Raw genomic sequence first — 25,523 nt, forward strand, 5'->3', positions numbered from 1 at the left:
TTATGTCTTGTCGGCTAATTTCTCGGGGAAACATGCATCTATGGAATAATAGCACTTATGCTAAAATGGTGGAATAGCAATGTGTGTCGTGTTAACTGCGAGTAATAGCGTGCAGTAACCTCTACTCACTAGATCGCCCGTTATATGCACGATTTGAAAATTGCATAATGGCGGGGGAATAAAGTCAGCAGTAACAATTTTTAGCGTTTTATATGTTGGAACACATATTTGTTTGTATATAAAAATATACCAATACGCAGAGCACTGACATATTTCGTGGTCTTCAGTATGAAGACAGGTCTGATGCAATTTTGCACACTAGTCTACACTCTGCATCCTTCACATGCAGTTGTCCATGCAATCCTGTCGCTTCGTACCCTCCTCGTTTTCTCGTAATTTTTTCTATCCTTATACTATCTGCTATCTGGTGGTATCTTCTGCGTCATTTTGATCTTCCGCGATTCGCTGTTCCTTCTGTAGCATCCACAGTAAACAATTTTCTCTCATCCAGTGTCCAAGCCAATTTTGTTCCCTCTTCCTGATTACTTTTAAAATTTCTCTCTTCCCACACTCTTCTCAGCACCACCTCATTTCTCACCTTATTTTATTCATTCCATCCTCCTCCAACTCCACATCTCAAATGGTATTCTTCTTCCTTCCTCTTCCTCCAGTGTCCATGTTTCAGCTTCGTATAGTGCCACCTTCCATATAAAGCACTTCGTCAGTTTCTTCCTCAGATCCCTGTCCATGCACCCTCATAGAACCCTCATCATCTTATTAAATGCCTGCTATACGTGTTTTCATCTCCTTATTACAGCTCACGTCGTCCATAATAATGCTTCCCAGATATCTGTAACCACTAACTTGTTCTATATCTCCCTGTCCCAATTTTGTAGTAGCTCTTACTTTTCTTGCACTTCCGCCACACAGTTTGCCTTGTCCTTATTAATTCATATTTTAAATTCCTCGCTGATCTTGTTTGATTCCTTTAACATTCCAGTCACAGTTCTTTCGCTCTCTGCCAAAAACACCATATCATCCGCAAATCGAACACATACTATCCTCCTACCACCAACCCGCACTTCTCTGATAGTTTCAAATATTTCTGAATAAAAAGCTCCAAATGTATGTTAACAGCATTGCGGAGAGACAGCAACTTTGCGTCACTCCCCTTCCAGTTGCACTTTCTTCTGTCATTCCCAATCTGTATTTATATTTTCTGCTGTAGGTATAGGTTTTTATAAGTCTTCTATCTTTCCAGTAGACACTATTATTCCTTAGAACATCCATGCAAGCCTCTTAATCTGAGAGTAACTTGTTCAACGTACATCCATTTTAATCTACTTGCTGCATTCATCCCTTGACATCCCTCAGCAATGTTTACACCAACTATCGCCCCCCCCCCCCCCCCCCAACCACCAACGAGCGAGGTGGCGCAGTGGTTAGCACACTGGACTCGCATTCGGGAGGACGACGGCTCAACCCCGTCTCCGGCCATCCTGATTTAGGTTTTCCGTGATCTCCCTAAATCGCTTCAGGCAAATGCCGGGATGGTTCCTTTGAAAGGGCACGGCCGATTTCCTTCCCAATCCTTCCCTAACCCGAGCTTGCGCTCCGTCTCTAATGACCTCGTTGTCGACGGGACGTTAAACACTACCCACCACCACCACCACCACCACCACCGCCACCACCACCACCACCACCACCACCACCACCGCCACCACTACCACCACTTGCCTCCATTATCAAATTGACTATTCCCTGATGCCTCATGACGTTTCCTCTTTTCCTCTTAACCGATTCCTTCTTTCAGTTACGTTGCGCCACAAATTTCTTGTTTACCCATTCCGATTCAGTACCACCTCATTAGTTATGTGCTCTACCCATCCAGTCAAGACCGTTTTTCTGTATAGCCTGCTGACTTCGGCCATCACCAGTTATTTTGCTTCCAAAATAGCAAAACTCATGTACTACTTGTAGCATCTCAAATGGTTCAAATGGCTCTAAGCACTATGGGACTTAACATCTGAGATCATCAGCCGCTAGACTTAGAACTACTTAAACATAACTAACCTAAGGACATCACACACATCCATGCCCGAGGCAGGATTCGAACCTGCGACAACAAACTTGAACGGTGTCACAACGATCAACAACGAACAAAATGCAAAAAGAAAAAAAATCGATAGAGCGTCTCCCATTTAAGCAGGAGATCCCGGGTTCGAGTCCCGATCGGGGCACACATTTTCGACATTTCCCTAATGATGTATATCAACGCCTGTTTGCAGCTAGGGTGTCGATTTAACTATCATTCTAGAGAAGTTGCGGTCATCAGTGGTATGTGTTCTTTCGGGAACAGATACTACCTTCATATATAGACAATCACTATTTTTTATGAAAAATTCCAATTTTCGTCACAAATATAAATTCTTGATTAGCCAAGATTGTTTAAATTAAGAAAACGTGTATTAAATTTTTAGGACAAAGATGCAAAATCAAATACTCTTTATTTAGACTATGCCCATTGTTTCATAAGAAATGCGAGCCCTCACACGAGATAGTGATAAGCGTACAAGAAACATGGAAAACAATAACTCTCACGGCATGGAGCATACCATACAAATGGAGTATTTTTACTGTTGTTTGGAGTTTTCATTATTGTTGTTTTTAATTACAATACTGTGTTAGCTAAGAACGAGAGCACGTTATTCTTTCCATCTCGCCCGTAAGAATCATGCGGTATTCTTTGAATTTTGCCGGATATTATTTCATTCTGTATAAACATGAAATGTTATTCGAAGCTATATTGTATCTCCGCTCCTTTCTTTTCACGTCTTAACTTCAACTGCCAAAAACACTGAAGGTTAGTTGCACCAGCTGGCTGGCCTATGCTGTCTAAGTCAAATGCGCCGGTAAATCTTTTGTCCCGTATCATCACTCAGTCGATCTACGCGTGACACAGAGCATAAAACGTACAGTATCCCTCTTATCTTACCTGACTGTACTAGAGCTTCCGCTCCACATGAAACGGAATCCAATGAGACTCGAGCAAAGGCGGAAGAATACATGCTGTATTCTTAAAATGAACACAGTACAGTTACGCCCCTGCGACTTGACGTTTTGTAGATGTTCCGCGTAGTGTTAGCACATCAACATTTGATCTCGCCGTTCCGTTCAGTGACTGTCCGTTGGCGCCCAGCGTGCATTGTCCTCTACACGGAGTTCAAAGGTGTGACGCGGCCTATGTTAAGGTCTCGCTGCATCAAGTGACCGCCCGGGGCTAGGGATGTAAGCATTCTGCTAAGTGCCGTTTCGCTGGCTGTCGTGTGGTGGGGACCGGTTGCCGCGGGGTCAGACGTACTGTTAGGTCAGCGCGGGGGCAGCGGTAACTGGGACGGGACGAGGTCAAGTGGGACAGGTGTTCTCCACAGCGTGTGGCGCGAGAGGCCTCCTTTATAAGCTCCATGATGCTGGAGGTGCCGCAACTTGTGGTCTAGTGGCTAGTGTAGCTGCGTCTGGACCACGAGGTCCCGGGTTCGATTCCCGGCCGGATTACGGATTTTTCTCTGCCGGGGGACTGGGTGTCTGTGTTGTCCTCATCGTTTCATCATCACCATTTGTGACAGAGGCTAGAGTGGACTTTGAAACAATTGGGACTTCATACGGGCCCTGATGACCGCGCATTTGAGCGCTCCACAAACCAAAGATCATCACCATCATCATCATCACCATCATCATCATCATCATCATCATCATCATCATCATCATCATGGAGCACTCCCTGGGAAACAGAACGTACAAAGTCCACACCTGGGTGGCATATCTGCATGAAGACATATCCTAGCGGGAGTACCGAAGGGGTTTTTACTTGGATAATTGCTGTGCCTCCTGTACATCTCAACCTAAAAGTCGACCGAGTACAGTTAGTTTTATACAAGAGCGATACCGGACCCTATACTCAAATTGTTAAAAGAAGCACGATGTGGTCCGCCACAAATTCCTCTCCTTCACCGCCTTCAATTGTGTTATTTTCGCAAAATATCAGTATTCAATGCCGAACTTGTTGTTGTTATGAAAACATGGGACAGCAGAACTGTCAGACCAAACGCCTGCGTTGTGCGTTAGCGGATGATGTTTTACTGATTTCCCTGTATGTGGTATAAATTTTAGATACAGATATACCATCCAATTTTCCGACTTTTCCAGTGGAATTTCCAAAAAATTCTTTAATATAGACCTTCTCCTGACAATTACGAACACACACACACACACACACACACACACACACACAAAGAATGAGCCAAATCGGTCAAGCCTTTCTCGAGTGATGATTTTCTATACATGATTCGTAGAAGCGAGAACACTCCGCGGATCGACATGCTGCGGGAGTAAGCAGCTTTCGTAGCAAAATAGTGGCAATTGATTTTCATTTACATAGACATCTGGCACTGATCTGACCATACCAGAATACGCGCATCCGTGGTGTGGGAGAACGCCGCAGACTAATACGTGCAAGTACGTCTGCCACACTACAGCTGAGTACCTCGTTTCGTCATGCACGTACCTCGTGATTTCCTTACGAAGGAATTGCACGACGTTACAGACATCTCACTACTGCGAAAATGTTTCAGACTGATTGCTCGGAAGTTCTACGCCAAGTTGCAGCAGTCACACAATAGGCTAATATCGAACGTGAGACATCAGAGTCGTAGGTGCGAGACCACTCCTCGTGGCCCGACGTGCTACGGGAGTAAGTAGCTCTCGTAGCAAAATAGTGGTAAAACTGTAGGCAAATTACAGATCGAACAATAGAGACGATCTACTGGGCCGGCCGATGTGGCCGATCGGTTCTAGGCGCTTCAGTCTGGAACCGCGCCATCGCTACCGCCGCAGGTTCGAATCCTGCCTCGGGCATGGATGTGTGTGATGTCCTTAGGTTAGTTAGGTTTAAGTAGTTCTAAGTTCTAGGGGACTGGTGACCTCAGATGTTAAGTCCCATAGTGCACAGAGCCACTTGAACCAATTGAAATTCGCCGAGAAGCCTATTGACATAGACGGAAAAAGAAACACAGTGAACGAATGAAGGGATACTGGAAGGAAAAGTAGTAGTAAGACGCTAAGTTCAAATGTGGTCCGTAGATCAGAACGATGAATAACAATAATTCGAAGAAGTAATGACACCGCAGTTATCAAACTTCGACGTCCGACAGTGCAGAAAGTATGTACTTCTGGATGACCTCTTGAAAAAAATCAGTTTACCGTCCAACGGCACATACAAAGGGTCTCGGCTGCAGGGCAATATACGATCTACAGGGACTGGGCAAAACATATGGAAACACCAACAATACAAGTACATCACATTACTATGCCTAACACAGTGTACAAAGCCCGATAGAATTCAAAACAGTCGCACGGAGTGGCAGCGCGGTTTGAGGCGTCATGTCACGGACTGCGCGGTCCCTCACGCCGGAGGTTCGAGTCCTCCCGCGGCCATGGTTGAGTGCGTGCGTGTTGTTCTTAGCATAAGTTAGTTCAAGTAATGTGTAAGTGTAGGGACCGATGACCTAAGCAATTTGGTCCCTTAGGAATTCACACACATTTGAACATTTGAATTCAAAACAGCTTTTAGTCGTCTCAGAATGGATAAATATGGGTCCTGTATGATTTTTAAGGGAATCTTGTGGCATTCTTCCTGCAAAATAGTTGCAACTTCAGGTAACGATGATGGAGGTGATCATCCACCCTTGTCTCCAAAGTAGACCACAAAGGCTCAGTTATACTAAGATCGATTGACTGATGGGCAGGAGAGAAGCGACAATTCACGCTCGTCGTAACGAAACCGATCCTGGACGACACGAGCTCTATGAACAGGGGCCCTGTTGTCTTGGAACACGGCGTCCCCATTGGGAAACAAACATTGTATCATAGGATGGACCTGATCAGCCAGAATGTCACATAATCCTTTGCAGTAATGAGACCTTGCAGCGTAACCGCGGGGCCCCTGTAGCACCCACAATATGGCTGCCCAAATCATCTGTGAAGGGCATTTACGTCGCTGAGGAATTGCAGCTCCCCCTGCAATTCCCTACTTACGAAGCTCCCTTGTTGCACTACCGGCCATTAAAATTCCTACACAACGAAGATGACGTGCTACAGACGCGAAATTTAACCGACAGGAAGAAGATGCTGTGATATGCAAATTATTAGCTGTTCACAGCATTCACACAAGGTTGGCGCCGGTGGCGACACCTAGAACGAGCTGACATGAGGAAAGGTTCCTACCGATTTCTCATACACAAACAGCAGTTGACCGTCATTGACTGGTGAAATGTTGTTGTGATGCCTCGTGTAAAGAGGAGAAATGCCTACCATCACGTTTCCGACTTTGATAAAGGTCGGATTGTAGCCTATCGCGATTGCGGTTTATCGTATCGCGACATTGCTGCTCGCGTTGGTCGAGATCCAATGACTGTTAGCAGAATATGGAATCGGTGGGTTCAGAAGGGTAATAGGAACGCCGTGCTGGATCCCAACGGCCTCGTATTACTAGCAGTCGAGATGACAGGCATCTTACCCGCACGCCTGTAACGTCTCTATCCCTAAGGGGACCTATGCAAGACAACAACCATCTACACGAACAGTTCGACGACGTTTGCAGCAGCACGGACTATCACCTCGGAGACCATGGCTGCGGTTACCCTTGACGCTGCATCACAGACAGGAGCGCCTGCGATGGTGTACTCAACGACGAACCTAGGTGCACGAATGGCAAAACATTACTTTTTCGGATGAATCCAGGTTCTATTTACAGCATCATGATGGTCGCATCCGTGTTTGGCGACATCGCGGTGAACGCACATTGGAAGCGTGTATTCGTCATCGCCATACTAGCGTATCACCCGGCTGGATGGTATGGGGTGCCATTGGTTACACGTCTCTGTCACCTCTTGTTCGTGTTGACGGCACTTTGAACAGTTGACGTCACATTTCAGATGTGTAACGACCCGTGGCTCTACTCTTCATTTGATCCCTGCGAAACCCCACGTTTCAGCAGGATAATGCAGGACCGCATGTTGTAGATCCTGTACGGGCGTTCCTGGATACAGAAAATGTTCGACTGCTGCCCTGGCCAGCACACTCTCCAGATCTCTCACAAATTGAAAACGTCTGGTTAATGGTGGCTGAGCAATTGGCTCGTTACAATACGCCAGACACTACTCTTGATGAACTGTGGTATCGTGTTGAAGCTGCATGGGCAGCTGTACCTGTACACGCCATCCAAACTCTGTTTGACTCAATGCTCAGTCGTATCAAGGCCTTTATTACTGCCAGAGGTGGTTGTTTTGGGTACTGATTTCTCAGGATCTATGCACCCAAATTGCGTGAAAATGTTATCACATGTCAGTTCTAGTATCATATATTGCCAATGAATACCCATTTTTCATCTGCATTTGTTCTTGGCGATTATAATGGCCTGTAGTGTATTTTGGTGCTGACAGGGTTGGCGAGTTCATTCAGTTCTGCAGCGACTTACTCAGCTGTTTTCCTCTTATTTTCCGTCGCAATCCTCTTCAATGCCTGTCTGTCGACTCGACACAGGCTTTCGCTTGTGACTTAGCGGAAGTTTTTTTCCGTTTGCCCTGCATGTAGTGTAAATTTTCGATAGGGTGCCTCCTGAAACACGAAACACTTGGGCTTCCTTCGTTACGGAAGCACCCACCGTTCGAGCACCAGTAGTTTGCCCACTTTCTAATTCGCTTAGCTCCTACATAATCCACTCAAAACTACACAGAACACTCTTCCGACACTTGCAAGGTATTGAGAACATTGAACTAGCGCCGTTTGCGGTCAAATACAACAGCGCAACCTGCAGGCTTGGGCAGAATTTGCATTCGTGTTCAGTCTTACATTTCTCGCGATATTTTCATAATTTCCTCGAGAAGCTGTGCAAAATTTTTTAGGCATATTAAAACTACTACGTATTTACGAAACGCGGGAACAGCGCAGTGCGCTTATGCTGCAAAAATCAAACAAAAAGGGTTGTCGCACCTGGTAAAAAGCGATTGGGAACTACGGAAACTGGGACAAGGCAACGCCAGACGGGACGGGTCATGTGTTCGCTATAAACCGTTGTACACGCTCGACCCAGTCTCTTCTGCATCGGCTTTTCTGTTGGCGTTTTCAACAGTGCGTCGCCTCGGGCAGCAAGTTATTACTTAGCGGCAGCTTTGTCACCTCCTAGTCATGTCCTCCATACACTGATGCGTGCAGTAAGTGTTACACGTAGAAGCGCCAGTCCAATATTGATATCAATATTCATCACGTAACACTGTTTTGTTAGAGGCTGAAGTAGAGAGCGTAGGCTTCATGATGGGTAGCTATGGGGTTCACGAGCAATTTGAGTGTATTCAAGATTTCTTGTTGGGGAGGATGTAGCAGGTTATGTAAAATGAAGGCGGAGGGGGAGAAAGGACAGGGAAGGGAAGGGAACGAAATATTGATGTTAGCTGTATCGGGAAATTTTTGCGGAATCAGTGGCGACGAATGAAAATATTTGGCAGGCCGGAACTTTAACCAGGATCTCCTGCTTACTATGCAGTTGCGCTAACCATTGCACCATCTGGACACAGTGTTTATCACAAATGCAGAAACTATCTGGGCACGCTCTCTGGTCGACCCACATTCCCACCAAGCGACATCAATCCGCAGTCCCCGTCCATATCCTTCATTATCGCCAGTTTTTAGATTCCCGCCGAATGTCGTGGATTCATTGCCCATCGTAGCGAATCAGTTACATAAATGCCATGCATTCATATAGTAGCAGGTTATCTTAGATGGACAGTCAGCTTCGAATGTAAAAGTAACTTCAGGGGTGCCCCAGGGATATGTGTTGGAACCCTTGCTGTTCAACCATATACTTTTCGCAGATGATACTGCTCTTTGAAATGAGATCCTCTCGGAGAAAAAGTGGCCAGGTATTCAGTCAGCTGGAAATCAGATTTCGAAGTGGTGCAGAAGCCGGCAACTTCAAACAATGGTTCAAATGTCTCTTAGCACTATGGGACTTAACTTCTGAGCTCATCAGTCCCGTAGAACTTAGAACTACTTAAATCTAACTAACCTAAGGACATCACACACATCCATGCCCGAGGCAGGATTCGAACCAGTGACCGAAGCGATCGCGCGGTTCCAGATTGTAACACCGGCACCTTCCTTTAAATGTCCAGAAAAGTGAAGCTGTGCAGTTCACGAAACGGAAAAAAGCGTAGTATCTTATCGCTGCAATATCAGCGAGTCTTTGAACTCGTGGAAATAACTGGATGTCCGGGTTGTACACCCATCAGGTTCCTTACACCCACCAGGTTCCTTTCAGAGTGTGCTGATACAATAGCTAGCTCCATATTTAGCTATTATATACAGCTACTCACTCGAAGAAAGATCCGTACCTAAAGACTGGAAAATTGCGCAAGTCATACCAATACCCATTAAGGGAAGTAGGAGTAATCCGCAGAATTACAGGCCCATATCACTAACGTCGATTTGCAGTAGGGTTTTGGAATATATATATATATATATATATATATATATATATATATATATATATATATATATATTATCAATTACCTCGAAGAAAACGATTTATCGACACACAGTCAGCACGGATCCAGGAAACATTGTTCTTGTGAAACACAACTAGCTCTTTATACTCATGAAGTAATGAGTGCTATCTACAGGAGCTGTCAAATTGATTCTATATTTTTAGATTTCCACTCCGTTCCTCACAAACGTCTTCCAACCAAACTGCGTGCCTATGGAATATCGCCTCAGTTGTGCGACTGGATTCGTGATTTCCTGTCAGAAAGGTCACAGTTCATAGTAATAACGGAAGGTCATCGAATAAAACAGAAATAATATTCGGCGTTCCCCAAGGAAGGGTTGTAGGCCCTGATTTCGTGATCTCTATTACCGACATAGGAGACAATCTTAGTAGCCGTCTTAGATTGTTTGCAGATGATGCTGTCATTTACTGTCTTGTAAAGTCATCAGATGACGAAAACGACTTGCAAAATGATTTAGATAAGATATCTGTATGGTGCGAAAAGTGGCAATAGACAGTGACTAAAAAAAGTTTTTTGCATGAATAAATAGAAATCCCTTAAATTTCGATTACGCGATCAGTCTCACAAATCTAAAGGCTATAGATTCAAGTAATTACTTAGGGATTACGATTACAGATAACGTAAATTAGAACGATCACATAGATAATGTTGTGGATAGAGCAAACCAAAGACTGTGTTTCACTGACAGAACACTTAGAAAGTGCTACAGGTCTAATAAAGAGAGTACTTACACCACGCTTGTCCGCCATATTCTGGAGTAGTGCTGTGCGGTGTGGGATCTACATCAGGTGGGACTGACGGATGACGTCGAAAAAGTTCAAAGAAGGGCAGCTCGTTTTGTATTATCGCAAAGTAGGGGAGATTGTGCCACAGACACGATACGTGAATTGGACTGACCATCATTAAAACAAAGGCGTTTTTCGTTGTGACTGGATCTTTTCATGAAATTTCAATCACCAGTTTTCTCCCCCGATTGCGAAAGCGTTTTGTTGCCCCCACCTACGTAGGGAGAAATGATCATCGCGATAAAATTAGAGAAATGAGAGGTCGCACAGAAAAATTTAAGTGCTCGTTTTTCCCGCATGCCGTTCGACAGTGGAACGGCAGAGAGACAGTTTGAAGATGGTTCATTGAACCCTCTGCCAGGCACTTCATTGTGAATAGCCGAATAATCACGTAGATATAGATGTAGAAATGTAATAATTCGTAATGATAATGTTGGTATGAATGGACAAATTTAAAGAGCATTGTATACTACGGTTTAGACAGGTATGTGCCGACCACATTAGTGAGCGATGAAAAGCACCCCCTGTGGTTTGTCAGCCTTGTTAGAAAGCTGTGACGAAACCAGAGAGAGCTCCACCGCGAATTTACGCGCAGTCAAAGCCTCACAGACAAACAGAAACTAAACGAAACAAAAATTAGCGTAAGGAGAGCCATGCCTGAGGCATTCAATGGATTCGGAAGTCAAATTCTGTCTACCGACTTCAAAGAAAATTGTAAAAAGTTTTGCTCTTACGTTAAATTAGTAAACGGATAAGTCATCCCGCCAAGACACTCTGTGACCATAACGGCCTTGAAATTAGGCATGGCACAGTATAGGCCGAAATACTGAATAGTCTTTCTCCAAAATTGTTTCACTCTGGAAGACGCACTGCAATACCTCGTTTAAATCGTCGTACGAACGACGAAATGGCTGATATCGAAATAAGTGAACGTGGGGTAGGAAAGCTGCTGAAATAGCTCAACAATGTGAAGGCCACTGGACGTGACAGGATAGCAATTCGACTCTACTTCGAGAATGCGAAAGAGCTTGTCCTCTTCTAACAGCGGCGTAACGTTTAGTTCTCTTTAGGGGTGTAGAGTTCGTAATTTTTGGAAAAGATGGGCATGTCATTCCCGTCTTCAAGAGACGTCTTCGAACAGTCGCACAAAACTACTGGCCTCTTTTCCTGAAGTCAGTCTGTTGCAAAATTTTGGAACATGTTTTACGCTCGCGTATCATGACATTCCTGGAGACGGAAAATCTCCAATGTAGGAATCAACATGGGTTCCAGAAACAACGATGGTGTGAAACTAGTGATGGGGAGCTCGTGAATGAGTCGTTCAAATGAACGCTTCACTCCACTCAAGTGTGAACTAACCACTCTATTTCAATGAACTGGTACTTCAAATTCTTCACAGATAACACACCCCACACTTTTTTTTCTAGTTCGCTGACTCTCTTCCCCTCTGCTCATCCCATTACATCGGCGCTACGTCACTCATTTCCCTTTCACTTCAGTCCCCCTTCTACTGCCTGTCGACGAATCGCGCGGCGTTTGAGCGAAACGGTAAGTTTGCGAGGGGTTGGGGAGGTGAGGGGCGAGGGAAAGGCAGCGTCAGCTGCTTCCTGCAGTGCTGACATCATTACCCGTGACTAATTGCGCAGTTCACTTATACTTCGTGTCTACCAGTAGCCTACCGTTGGCAGCGCTTGCGGACAAATGAATATTACAGATACAAACGAAGAGGCTGGCTGTGTGAGCACGCACATCCAACATGAAAATGAAAGGTTTGTTAATGACACTGAAAGAGGGATTTTACCTGAAATCGTACCAATGACTACAGGGGACAGTTTACGTTTTGAATCTGGAGGGTTATTATTCTCAACAAAAATAAAATCTACAGTAAAACTGAATAATTACTTAATGTAGATATATAGCCTTTGTGACAGTGGTAAACATACTCATTCTATTTTGGATTAAATTTTAAAAGGAATATAAAGTTGGACTGCATTTCGTTGGTAGCCCTAGTTTTTAGTCCATGAATACAACAAATAATGTTTCACTTGGCAGATAAAGACTTTTTTGGGCGCTTCATGAGAAAATATCAAGCAAGATTAAATGTAATACCTTCTTTATATGTGACAGGCTTCTCTGTTTATCTTTCCTTTGTCCCCATCGACCATGCTCTATTTAAGTTGGCTCAGACGCTGTAAGAGAGTAAAACGTAGTGTGCACTTTACTGCATAGCTCAGACGCTGTAAGAGAGTAAAACGTTGCGTGCACGTTACTGCAAAGCTCGGCCATCTGTTGGTAAAATTATGAAGTATTACGAAGCTTTATTGTACGAGCGAGGCGAAGCGAGCGTAGCCGCGGCTGAGCGGCGAACTGGGCAACTTCGCCAGGCTTCCGTACTTCATGAATGAACCACTTCATTTGAAGTAGTTCACGGGAATGAACGAGTTCGACCCATCTCTATGTAAAACCCTACTCGCTTGATCATCCATGAAACCCAGAAAGCAGTAGATGCTTGCCCCCCCCCCCCCCCCCCCCCCAAGTAAACGCGGTGTTCCATGACGTCCGTAAGGCGTTCGATGCTGTCCCGCAATGCCGCCTAAGGAACAGAATACAAGCGTACGGAGTAAAAGATCAACTGCGTGATTTGACTGAGCAGTTCCTAACAAAGAGAACATTTCATGATATAAAGGGGAGAAGTCTTCAGAACTGCAGCCGAAGGGAGTGTTGTAGATTCATTACTTGTCACAATAGACACACCGAGAGGAAGAAAAAAGACACGCCACGAGAGAATTAAGGAATGAGATGGAAATCGGTAGACGCGATGTGCAAGTACAGACAAACAAATGATTACAGTTTCAGAAAAAAATTGCTATCATTTATTGAGGAGAAAGAGCTTAGCAAGTTGAGCAAGGCAATAACGCGGTGGTCCACCTCTGGCTCTTAAGCAAGCAGTTATTGGGCTTGGCATTGAGTTGTTGAATGTCCTCCTGAGGGATATCATGCCAAATTCTGTTCAGTTGGCGCGTTAGATCGTCAAAATACTGAGATGTTTGGAGGGCCCTGCCCATAATGCTCCAAACGTTCTCACTTGGGGAGAGATTCAATCTTGCTGGCCAAGGCAGGGTTTGGCAAGCAGGAAGACAGGCAGTGGAAACTCTCGCTTTGTGCGGGCGGGCATTATCTTGCTGAAACGTAAGCCCAGGATGGCATGGCATAAAGGTCAACAAAACGGGACGTAGAATATCATATACGTTTCTCTGCGCTCTAAGGGTGCCGTCAAAGGCTTGTGCTGTGGGGATGTGGGGAGGCGTGATCTTACATGGGGATACTGATCGCCAAATTTTTGTATATTCAGCGGTCAACGTATTTGTGACACTGAACCCCTTCCCCAAGGGGGTCTTTCCGTGGTTGCATTCGGCCCCGACTTCATTTTTATGGACGATGTGCGATCTCCTCGAACAGTGCAGGTGAAACAGCTCTTGCAACGAGAGGATATTCGGCTTAAACCTCGCCGAAAATGTGAGATGGGAAGATGTGTTGCAGCACGTCCACAGGCATCTACAATCATCCAGAAGAAATCAACCGCGCGGGGGGAGAAATGGAACGCTCTGCCACAAGAACACTTTTTTTAAAAATTCTTTATTAATGCAATACAATAATGTTACACAAAATAACCCACCACCTAAAATAATTAGTCGGTCTTTAGTTAATACAATATCAAATGCAGCATCTACTTGAATTATTGAAACTGACAATTCTGTGGACAAGGTTAATCTAAAACTTCCTGGCAGATTAAAACTGTGTGCCCGACCGAGACTCGAACTCGGGACCTTTGCCTTTCGCGGGCAAGTGCTCTACCAACTGAGCTACCGAAGCACGACTCACGACCGGTACTCACAGCTTTACTTCTGCCAGTATCCGTCTCCTACCTTCCAAACTTTACAGAAGCTCTTCTGCCAACCTTGCAAAACTAGTACTCCTGAAAGAAAGGATACTGCGGAGACATGGCTTAGCCACAGCCTGGGGGATGTTCCCAGAATGAGATTTTCACTCTGCAGCGGAGTGTGCGCTGATATGAAACTTCCTGGCAGATTAAAACTGTGTGCCCGACCAAGACTCGAACTCGGGACCTTTGCCTTTCGCGGGCAAGTGCTCTACCATCTGAGCTACCGAAGCACGACTCACGGCCGGTACCCACAGCTTTTCTTCTGCCAGTACCTCGTCTCCTACCTTCCATACTTTACAGAAGCTCTCCTGCGAACCATGCAGAAATAGCACTCCTGAAAGAAAGGATATTGCGGAGACATGGCTTAGCCACAGCCTGGGGGATGTTTCCAGAATCTGCCAGGAAGTTTCACATCAGCGCACACTCCGCTGCAGAGTGAAAATCTCATTCTGGAAACATCCCCCAGGCTGTGGCTAAGCCATGTCTCCGCAATATCCTTTCTTTCAGGAGTGCTAGTTCTGCACGGTTCGCAGGAGAGCTTCTGTAAAGTTTGGAAGGTAGGAGACGAGGTACTGGCAGAAGTAAAGCTGTGGGTACCGGCCGTGAGTCGTGCTTCGGTAGCTCAGTTGGTAGAGCACTTGCCCGCGAAAGGCAAAGGTCCCGAGTTCGAGTCTCGGTCGGGCACACAGTGTTAATCTGCCAGGAAGTTTCATATCAGCGCACACTCCGCTGCAGAGTGAAAATCTCATTCTGGAAACATCCCCCAGGCTGTGGCTAAGCCATGTTTCCGCAATATCCTTTCTTTCAGGAGTGCTACTTCTGCATGGTTCGCAGGAGAGCTTGTGTAAAGTTTGGAAGGTAGGAGACGAGGTACTGGCAGAAGTAAAGCTGTGAGTACCGGATGTGAGTCGTGCTTCGGTGGCTCAGTTGGTAGAGCACTTGCCCGCGAAAGGCAAAGGTCCCGAGTTCGAGTCTCGGTCGGGCACACAGTTTTAATCTGCCAGGAAGTTTCATATCAGCGCACACTCCGCTGCAGAGTGAAAATCTCATTCTGGAAGGTTAATCTAGTCTATTAACCTACAGTAATGATGATCTATCCTGCAGCGTTACAGGTGTGCCAGTTGAGCTACAAACCTATTCTTCGTGGCCTGCCCACCTAACTAGTTCCAGTGGGCGTGCCCCTAGAACTGGGCTGGCCGAGTTACTGAAAATCGCTGCAGTCCCTGGTCTTGTTAGTTTGTCTGCGCTCTACCTTATATTTCTATTAATATCTACTATCTAAATTGTAGTGCTGGTGAGTTGTGGTAATCCCGCCTACCTGATTCCGAAGCGCGACGGATCTCGGTCGTAACGGCGATCGGCCAATCCGCGCCCGACGGTATTTGGCAGGTGCACCTTAGTCCTTGTCGATTGTTTATTTATTAACCATTTTGGTCCCTAATAAATTACCTCGTAATCTTCTGTGATACCTCGTTTACCAGACTTTTTAATACACGAAAGGTGTTAGCACGTCGTCTTAAGGAATAGGTGTTGCTGTTAGGTAGTTGAACTCTCAATTCATTTGCCACGTCATCATATAATGGGCAATCATAGACGATGCGTTCGGGTGTGCCGCCTTGAGCTCCACAGTCACACGCTGGTGTAGCCCATTTACCAAATCGACATGTTGGATATGGTTCATGGCCTGTGAGGAAATGCAGCAGACCCCTGCTTGGCTGAAAGTACCCCATCTGTAATCTTTCCCTGATATTGGGCACCCTTACGAATTCTTGGCCAGAACGGGAGCACACACCATATTAAGAATTATGTCCGGCCGCTTTTAATGTCCAGGGGACCATCATAAATCGCGGCGACGTCAGCGTAATTATTGTCTTTGAATAAAACTGTCATTTCTGTTAGTCTCATTGTGTATTTCTGTCAGTTACCTTCGTACTTTACTGTTGCAGCTCCTTCTGTATATGGTCCAAGTTTCAACGAGATATGTTATTTAGCAGTGACACATCATGTGAAAGATACTTTCGTCCATAAGTTTTGCACATCAGCATACGTACAGAGACAGTAATATTTAAGATGTGCGTAACTGTAACTGACGTTGCCACTTGGCAGAAAGATAAGTATTGCGGCCACAGCGCTGTCAAAGGATGTGAGAAGGGGGATGTTTTGTTCGTCTTCCAGTAACTGACAGTGACGGGCGCTCGCGTGTCCTACCGTCCAGCTGCTGTGGTATAAATTTTGACACAGAAGTAACATGGATTAGTGAGTGTGGATTACAGAGACTGCCATCTTCAAATCCACTAATGTAAGGCAGTTTGGTAGTATTTTCAAGAAACATATTGTTCTATTAGATAAATAACGTTGCAATTAATTGCATTAAGCAGCTACATATGCTTGTGAGTCGCATTTCTGAACGTATTACACTCTTCTTATTATTAGCACTGTTCATAACTGTACAGAACCTTGAAGCATAGACAGGAACGTAATTTTGCAATAGGTAAGGCTATTCTGCAGTAGTGCTAAAGTAACGTCGCAACACTAAGTTTCATTCTCCGTAGCACATCAGTCCTCATTTTCAGAACTTGAATGTTCACAACAGTTGTCATACATGTAGACAGCTTCCATAGTCGCTTGTTGGCTGCCGTTATGGTAGGGTATGAAGCAAAAACAGCATTGTGTCCATTATGCACCTGTTTTTTTTCCTCTTCACATCAGTTTGTGTCTGAAATACTCGCCTCAAATAATATTTACCACAAACGTCTTGCAGAAAGGTGTAGAACTGATGTAAGAGCAGCGTTGACAGTCGTTCAGATGATTGTCGTAACGCTAAGCGTTGACTTCCTTATGTCCCTGGCGCCACAAAATAAATAACCCAATAATTTAAGTATCACTGGAGGTCTCATAGCATCTATTGTGTATGAATAAAATGTACAATGCTTGCTTATTATAGACCTAAAATGGATTCTTAACCACGAGGGAAGCAACCTCTCGGCTTCCATCGTGAAACGCGCCTCACAACAGTAGCTTGTTTAATCGGCCCATACTTTGGACCGCGGGAGAGCACAGCTCTAGTGCTACTCGAGAATAGATTGCCATGCCATCTGTTGGCAAAACCAGAAAACACTGCATTGACTTGCATCATTGCAACTAGCTTACAACAAAATACTTCAAAATTACATATACTGCGAAATTACCTTCAGTTATTCTACTTATTTGTAGCAAGGAATAAGAAATTAAATAAAGACTATTGTAATAAGAAGCAATTAATAGAAGAAAATGCATAAACATTTGTCATCGTTTCTCATATTGCATAATCCATCGAAACATAATTATAGTTACTGTTATTAATTAGTCAATTAATAACTTTATCATCTTCTCACAAAGAGAACAGAACAGTAGTTAATCAGGGAATTACAGGTCACATCATTGGGTCGCTGAGTGTGGCAAAAATCTGAAACAGAGGTCAACACGAAATGGTCCAAATGATGCCGACTTACGATTAGTACTTGGCGCCGGCTGCCAACTTATTGCGCCATTACTATAGCTAGTCTATTGTGGGTTCATAACATGTTAATTTATGTAGGTTACCAATTAATAATCAGATCGGTACATGGGAAGTCCCAAGGTACCTCCTCACAATACCGGTATCGGCCCTTGAGCCAGAACGAAAAATGTTCAAATGTGTGTGAAATCTTATGGGACTTAACTGCTAAGGTCATCAGTCCCTAAGCTCACACACTACTTAACCTAAATTCTCCTAAGGACAAACACTCTCACCCATGCCCGAGGGAGGACTCGAACCTCCGCCGGGACCAGTCGCTCGAGCCAGAACGTTTGACGAACATTGCTGTAACGTAGAATGTATTAGTAGGTAGAGGATTTCACTCTTCTCCTTCAACATATCCTTTGTTGCCTTCAGTATTATTGAGAACGCAACGGGAACGTCAGACAGAATTTGCCTTTAGGTATGACTTTGTTCTTTTTTGTCATTTCGTAGACAGTTACTTGGAAGATTCAGTAGGGTATATAATGATTCTTTGTCTCCTTTTTTTATCTATCAACGCTCTGAATATAACTATTGGCTCGTTTACACAGGTTACGGCGTTGTGAAATGCTCGTGTGATTGTGTCGTAAAAAAATATAACACTAAAAGAAACACATCGTACATAAGCTCGCGTCTCTTTATGGACACCGTGTAATCTGCCGACATTGCTGAAGGTTGTTAATGCGTGCCGAAGGCAGTCTTCAAGACGGCCGTCGGCCAACGCTCCCTGCACGCACGGACGCCTGAGACTTGCGCAAGCCGTCGCTCGCTTGTTCACGCGCGCGGGGAAACGGCAAGATGGCGGACCACGTGTCGGAATGCGGCGGATGGCTCTGCCGGAGGCGGCGAAATGTCAGGAGGCTGCAGACCGGCGGATCCGCGTGCAACTTGCAGCCGCCACTGTGCACTCGTGTGTGTGTTCGGGAGGAGAGAGAGGGAGACACGCAAACACACACACAGTGCACTCTTCGCGAAAGCGCCGAAGCTGCGTCGAGTGGCTTCGCCTCTTCTACGCGAAGCAGCTGTGTGGAGTGACTCAAGCGTGTAGATACACAAGGCACATTAGTATTCAGTGCGTAAAAATAAGCACCGAGACACTGCAGGAGTTTATTTTTTCTGCAGCCGTCTCTGCGCTGGTACCGTGGAGGGGGTTCGTTGTTGCTGACTGAGAGTGTTTCCCTATAACTAGGCGTTATGGGAAGTATAGTCGCCGTTTCTCACAATTCAGTAACATGATGGCTGGAGGTAGCATGTTCTGCAGTTGATTTGGGGCAGTCACGTCTGTCCCGACAAAATTCAATTTGGGCTCGTCATACTTGGTATCCCATAGTTTGACATATTCTGATAGTTTAGATGTTTTTTTTAACATTCGCGAGTTATAAGAAATTCATTCACTATAGTACCTGTGCCTGCAAAAGAAATTACGTTCGTAAGAGGTATTTGTATCTGTGAGGGCAATTTTCTATGTGCACCTACAGGTGTAACTGCGCCAATAGTATTGTTGTTTATGTACACACATCAAAAAAAGATTTGCATCACCCCGGTTCCCAGAAATCTTAGACGTTGACTGTGGATATTGTATCACAGACGCAGTCCCTTTGACTGTTCAGAGATGTCACTAAACCCTCCCAAAGATGTAAACAACCATGCATGAGTAGCGCCTATTAGACGGAGGGGGTCCGACAGCCGATCATTCATTCCACCAGGAAGGAGGTACACGGTTCGTGTTGTCTATAGTACAACCCTGCCTAGACGGTTCGATCGCGTCCGCATTGTTACTTTGTGCCAGGAAGGGATCTCAACAAGAGAAGTGACCAGGCGTCTCGGAGTGAACCGAAGCGATGTTGTTCGGACTTGGAGGAGATACGGAGAGATACACAGGAACTGTCAACGACATGCCTCGCTCAGGCCGCCCAAGGGCTACTACTGCAGTGAATGACCGCTACCTACGGATTATGGCTTTGAGGAACCCTGTCAGCAACGCCACCATGTAAAATAGTGCTTTTCGTGCTGTCACAGGACGTCGTGTTACGAGTCAAACTGTGCGCAATAGACTGCATGATGTGCAACTTCACTCCCGACATCCATGGCGTGGTCCATCTTTTGCAAACACGACACCATACACCGCGGTACAGATGGGCCAACAACATGCCGAATGGACTGCTCAAGGTTAGCATCACGTTCTCTTCACCGATGAGTGCCGTATATGCCTTCAACCAGACAATCGTCGGAGACGTGTTAGGAGGCAACCCGGTCAGGCTGAAGGCCTTAGACACACTGTCCAGCGAGTGCAGCAAGGTGGAGGTTCCCTGTTGTTTTGGGGAGGCATTATGTAGGGCCGACGTTCGCCGCTGGTGGTCATGGAAGGCGCCGTAACGGCTGTACGATACGTGAATGCCATCCTATTACCGATAGTGCAATCGTATCGGCAGCATATTGGCGAGGCATTAGTTTTCGTGGACGACTATTCACTTCCCCTCGTGCACATTTTGTGAATGACTTCCTTCAGGATAACGACATCGCTCGACTAGAGTGGCCAGTATGTTATCCAGACATGAACCCTATCGAACATGCCTGGGATAGATTGTAAAGGGCTGTTTATGGACAACGACCCACCAACCACTTTGAGGTATCTACGCCGAATCGGCGTTGAGGAGTGGGACAATCTGGACAAACAGTGCCTTGATGAACTTGTCGACAGTATGGCACGACGAATACAGACGTGCATCAATGCAAGAGGACGTGTTACTGGGTTTTAGAGGTACCGGTGTGTAGAGCAATCTGGATCACCACCTCTGTAGGTCTCGCTGTATGGTGGTGCAACATGCAATGTGTGGTTTTCATGTGCAATAAAAAGGACGGAAATGAAGCTTATGTTGATCTCTATTCCAATTTTCTGTACTGGCTCCGGAACTTTCGTAACCGAGGTGTTGCAAAACTTTTTTTGATGAGTGTATTAAAGACAGAGATGTTTTAGCTGCAACACTTGTAATGTTAGATCTTTGTACGTGATAATTTCAAGTACCGTATTTTTGCAGTGGCAGAATGCGTTAAGTGAACATATTATTTGATTATGGTTTGGACAGGCCTCCTGTCACCATTTAAATGAATTTGTAGTACTAACAGCGAATTGCCTGACAATCCACCATCACATGCCGAATCTCCCACACTCTTACTCCTATTTAAGGTGACAGACCTGCATAAAAACTAAATCGATAATAACATTAGCTTAACAATTAGTAGGAAATATGCTATCAAATGAAACCTATCTGGATATCCCTGCGTAATGCGTAATTGAGTACGAGATGTCACTGGAGGGGGGGGGGGGGGGAGACGCGATGGACCTGACAGTGTAAATAACAGAAGAACGGGTCGGAGAGCTCAGTCGACTTGGAAAGTGCACTATTCCATTATATGTCACTTGTGTGTATTGTGTGCATTGAACTGGAGACCTAGAAAAGATGGAGACACTTCGTCCCACCGTGGCCCTCAGTAGTTCACAACACGCCACAGCAGTCCACCCACTTCACTGCCGCAGCCCCCCTCCCGGGAACGTCTCATGCCAGATGAGTGTAGCCCCACATGTTTAGGTTCAAAATGGTTCAAATGCCTCTGAGCACCATGGGACTTAACAGCTATGGCCATCAGTCCCCTAGAACTTAGAACTACTTAAACCTAACTAACCTAAGGACATCACACAACACCCAGCCATCACGAGACAGAGAAAATCCCGGACCCCGGCGGGAATCGAACCCGCACGACCACGAGATGCGGGCCATGTTTGGGTGGTAGAGTAATTATGGTGTACATGTACGTGGAGACAGTGTTTGCGCAGCAAACCCCGGTATAGTGTAACTGAGGCAGGATAAGGGGAACCAACCCGCATTCGCGGAGGCAGATGGAAAACCGCCTTAAAAACCATCCACAGGCTGGCCGGCACACCCAACCTCGACACTAATCCGCCGAGCAGATTCGTGCCGGGGACCGGCACGCCTTCTCGCTCGGGAAGCAGCGAGTTAGACCGCGTGGAAGTCAGCTGAGTAACAGATCCATCAGGGACAATTAGGCCATTCTAAAGCTGTCCAAGGCGATTGTTGGTGATGTGATTACGAAATAGACGCGAAGACACAGCAACATCTACACCAGGTACCTTACATACTAGAAGTGGGACTGTCGAAGATCACGGAAAGAATCTAATGAAATCAGTGGAAGGAATCACACTTGAGTTCTAAAGTGCTACTACAGTGCAGCTAGCGTCATGAGTGTGTGTAGGGAGTTAAAAAGCATGGGGTTCAGTGGCCAAGCAGCCCCTCAGAAGCCTCATATTTCTGTAGTCAGTGCTAGGAATGCATGATGTGGTGGAAAGAGCGACGTTACTAGAGGTTTGGAGAACGACTTAGAACGTTACTCGCTATCACGTTTACTGTCAACAGTAAAGTATGGAGAAGGTTGTGTTACAGTATGGGAGTGTTTTGGTGGTTAGGGTGTGGACCCTCCGTTACACTTAAGAAAACCCTAATACCGAAGGATATGAACACATTTTACAGTATTGTGTAGTACGTGTAGTAGAGGAACAAATCGGAGACCATGACTGACTGTTGGGGGATGACATTTCCCACTGTCATACAGCAGGATCTGAGATGGGGTTTGTGGACAATAACATTCCTGAAATGGACTGGCCTGCCCATTCTCGCGACCCGAACCCAATGGAACACCCTTAACATGAGTTAGAAAGTCTACATCATTCCAGCTTTCACAGTCCAACAACATCACTAACTTCTCTGAATGTCTGTGGAGGCCGGCCTGTGTGGCCGAGCGGTTCTAGGCGCTACAATTTGGAACCGCGCGACTGGTACGGTCGCAGGTTGGAATCCTGCCTCGGGCATGGATGTGTGTGATGTCCTTAGGTTAGTTAGGTTTAAGTAGTTCTAAGTTCTAGGGAACTGATGACCTCAGAAGTTAAGTCCCATAGTGCTCAGAGCTTTTTTTTTGGAGGAATGGTTGTCCATTCTTGCTCAAGAGCCGAAATACCTCGTTGAAAGTGTCCCCAGAGTTTAGACAGTCATAAAGGTGAAAGGTGGACATACCCAATGACGATGCCCACTAACAGATGTCCGGATACTTTTAATCAGATATAGTGTAGCAAACGCGTTTACAATCACTTGCCAACAGTAAAATCATTAATGTTGTGATTCAGCATTTTCATCCTGAAAACTCAGAAAAACTGAGAGACCACGTTAAAATAATTTCTTTATATTTTATGAATGCCTGTTATTAGATACTTCGTCTTCGACTAAGAACGTAGTAACATATATATTACAATGTATTAGTAGAGGAACTGAAGTCGATAACTGATATTTGAGAAGACTGATAGTCTAAGACGCTGAGGACGTATTCCTTTCGGAAAGGGCAGCCAAACAAAATGGTTCAGATCTTCCTCCTCGCGATCGAGGTGGCGCAGTGGTTAGCACACTGGACTTGCATTTGGGAGGACGACGGTTCAAACCTGCGTCCGACCATCCTGATTTGGATTTTCCGTGATTTTCCTAAATCGCTTCAGGCAAATGCCGGGATGGTTCCTTTGAAAGGGCACAGCCGACTTCCTTCCTCATCCTTCCCTAAAACGATGGGACCGGTGACCTCACTGTTTGGGTGGCTGGTTGATTTGGGGCAGTGGACCAATGTTCCTCTTCACCACAATAGCACAGAGAAGACTGTTTGATGTTGAAGCGATCGATGTGTTCTTTGAATCGATCGTGATTAAAATCTCCGTCCGTAGTTGAGCCCTAGTGACCTAGTCGGTATATGCTTTTATCGAACAAACTACGATGTGGCGTTCCTTTCTAATCGGCTAACACATATTGATAACAATCAAACAGGCTTTTGTAAGGTTTGAGAGGCCCTTCCTCAGATTTTTCAGCATCGGTGATTATACATTGGTGCTCTTGCGTGTTAATATGTGAGCATACTTTGTAGTTTCCAAAATAGCAATTAGCTCTGACCTTAAGTACTGGCGTCATTATTTTATTTTTTTATTTATGTTCATATTGTCGCAGTGGGTGCCAAAATGTACATCCACCGCTATCCACATTCTCTCTCCCTTCCATTTACAGTGCGTAAAACTCCCTTCTGTTTCTAGCGTCTCTCTCTTGTTTTCTTGTCCTCTTTTGTTCCTTTTAGTATTCGTTGCTTTCCCTTTGTTCTTGTGGCTCTTCCTTTCTTTCCGTTTTGTGTTATATGTTTCGTCCGTTTTATTCTCACCCTTGTGGCATTGTTTTCCTAGGAACAAGGGACCGATAACCTCGTAGTTTGGTTCCCTTCGTTCTCTTTAAACCAACCAACAGTGCGTAATAAATTATATATATATATATATATATATATATATATATATATATATATATATATATATATATATAACTTCGAATGGGCGTAGAGGACTTCTTGAAAAAGACATTGAGGACAGGAACTCTCGTCCATGAACCTGACGTAACGACACTACAAGGCGTCTAAGTTACAGAGAAAACGCCTGCTGCTTAGGCCACCACATGCGCAACGAATATGAGTTGTAAATTTGACGCATAATGACAGGAGTGGTCTGAGACGTCCTGACTAGTAAATTTGACGCATAATGACAGGAGTGGTCTGAGACGTCCTGACTACTGTCAAGGCCACTGCGAGTACTTTTGTTTGTGGTCTGTCGACATGACAACTTACGTCTGTTAGCGTAGGAGCTGTTTGAAGATAGAAATTTGGCGCCATAAGTGTGACGCCTTGAAGTGTCATCCTCTCTCTCTCAAATCTCACACCGTTTATCGGTCTATCTACGTTACAACTCTGTACATTGTTCTCTTCGCCTCTATGGTTAATTGACTACTATGCGGAGGACCCGGGTTCGATTCCTAGTATTGCCACGGAGTTTTCCTTGATGGCACGACTGCAACAAGATGCTCCCAGTCTCTAGGTGCCATTTAAGGAGCTCCTTCACCGAATAGTAGCGGCTTCAGATAAGAACACTGAGAACGGCAGGAAAAGCGGTGTGCTCACCCCTCGCCCTCCACACCGCATCCAATCACGTCATTGGCAGAGGATGACACGGCGGTCGGTCGTTACCGATGGGTGCGCCATCGCCTGTGGACAGTTTACTGTACATTGTTCTAGCTCGTGGATGCTCTATTAGTAGTTCAACAATGTAAGCTAAATTTTTCTTTTGTAGTAAAAGACGGGCACACTATTACTACTGGATCAAAGATGCTATCGCAGAATTCTGGCTCTGACAATAACGTTCGCCGCGATGACTTGATGCGCTTAGACGTAGATGCAAATAATCCGTCCACGCGCCTCCGTCTGCCGTGGTAATATTTGAAACAAACGTCTGAGTCACGTGAGGGGACCAAAAGGTCAAGTGTTCTTCAGTACGCACTAGGCGAAGAGGAGCCGACAGTATTGTTCTTCTCACTTATAGCTAGAATCAAGCATTGATTTTAACGGCTGAACTCCTAATACTGACGCAATGGTTATCGTTTCTACACTTCACTAGGTGAGAGAGTAACAGACAGTTAGAAAATACGAGGGTGAGTCAATAAATACGTTAAGTGACAAACGCCAGAATATCGCATATCGTTTTAAATTTCGCGCCT

General features: G+C 45.3%; 1 protein-coding gene and 1 non-coding gene across 2 annotated transcripts in view; both read left to right on the top strand.

Annotated features, from left to right (window-relative positions):
- The window catches only part of LOC126271871 (ras-related protein Rab-23), a 442,999-nt gene that overhangs the window by 372,428 nt on the left and 45,048 nt on the right, over nucleotides 1–25,523 (top strand). The window lies entirely within an intron of this gene.
- On the top strand, nucleotides 15,260–15,334 carry Trnas-cga (transfer RNA serine (anticodon CGA)). The gene has a single exon. It is a non-coding gene; the product is annotated as a tRNA-Ser (tRNA).

The sequence above is a fragment of the Schistocerca gregaria genome, chromosome 5, assembly GCF_023897955.1.
Source record: "Schistocerca gregaria isolate iqSchGreg1 chromosome 5, iqSchGreg1.2, whole genome shotgun sequence".
Taxonomy (NCBI): domain Eukaryota; kingdom Metazoa; phylum Arthropoda; class Insecta; order Orthoptera; family Acrididae; genus Schistocerca; species Schistocerca gregaria.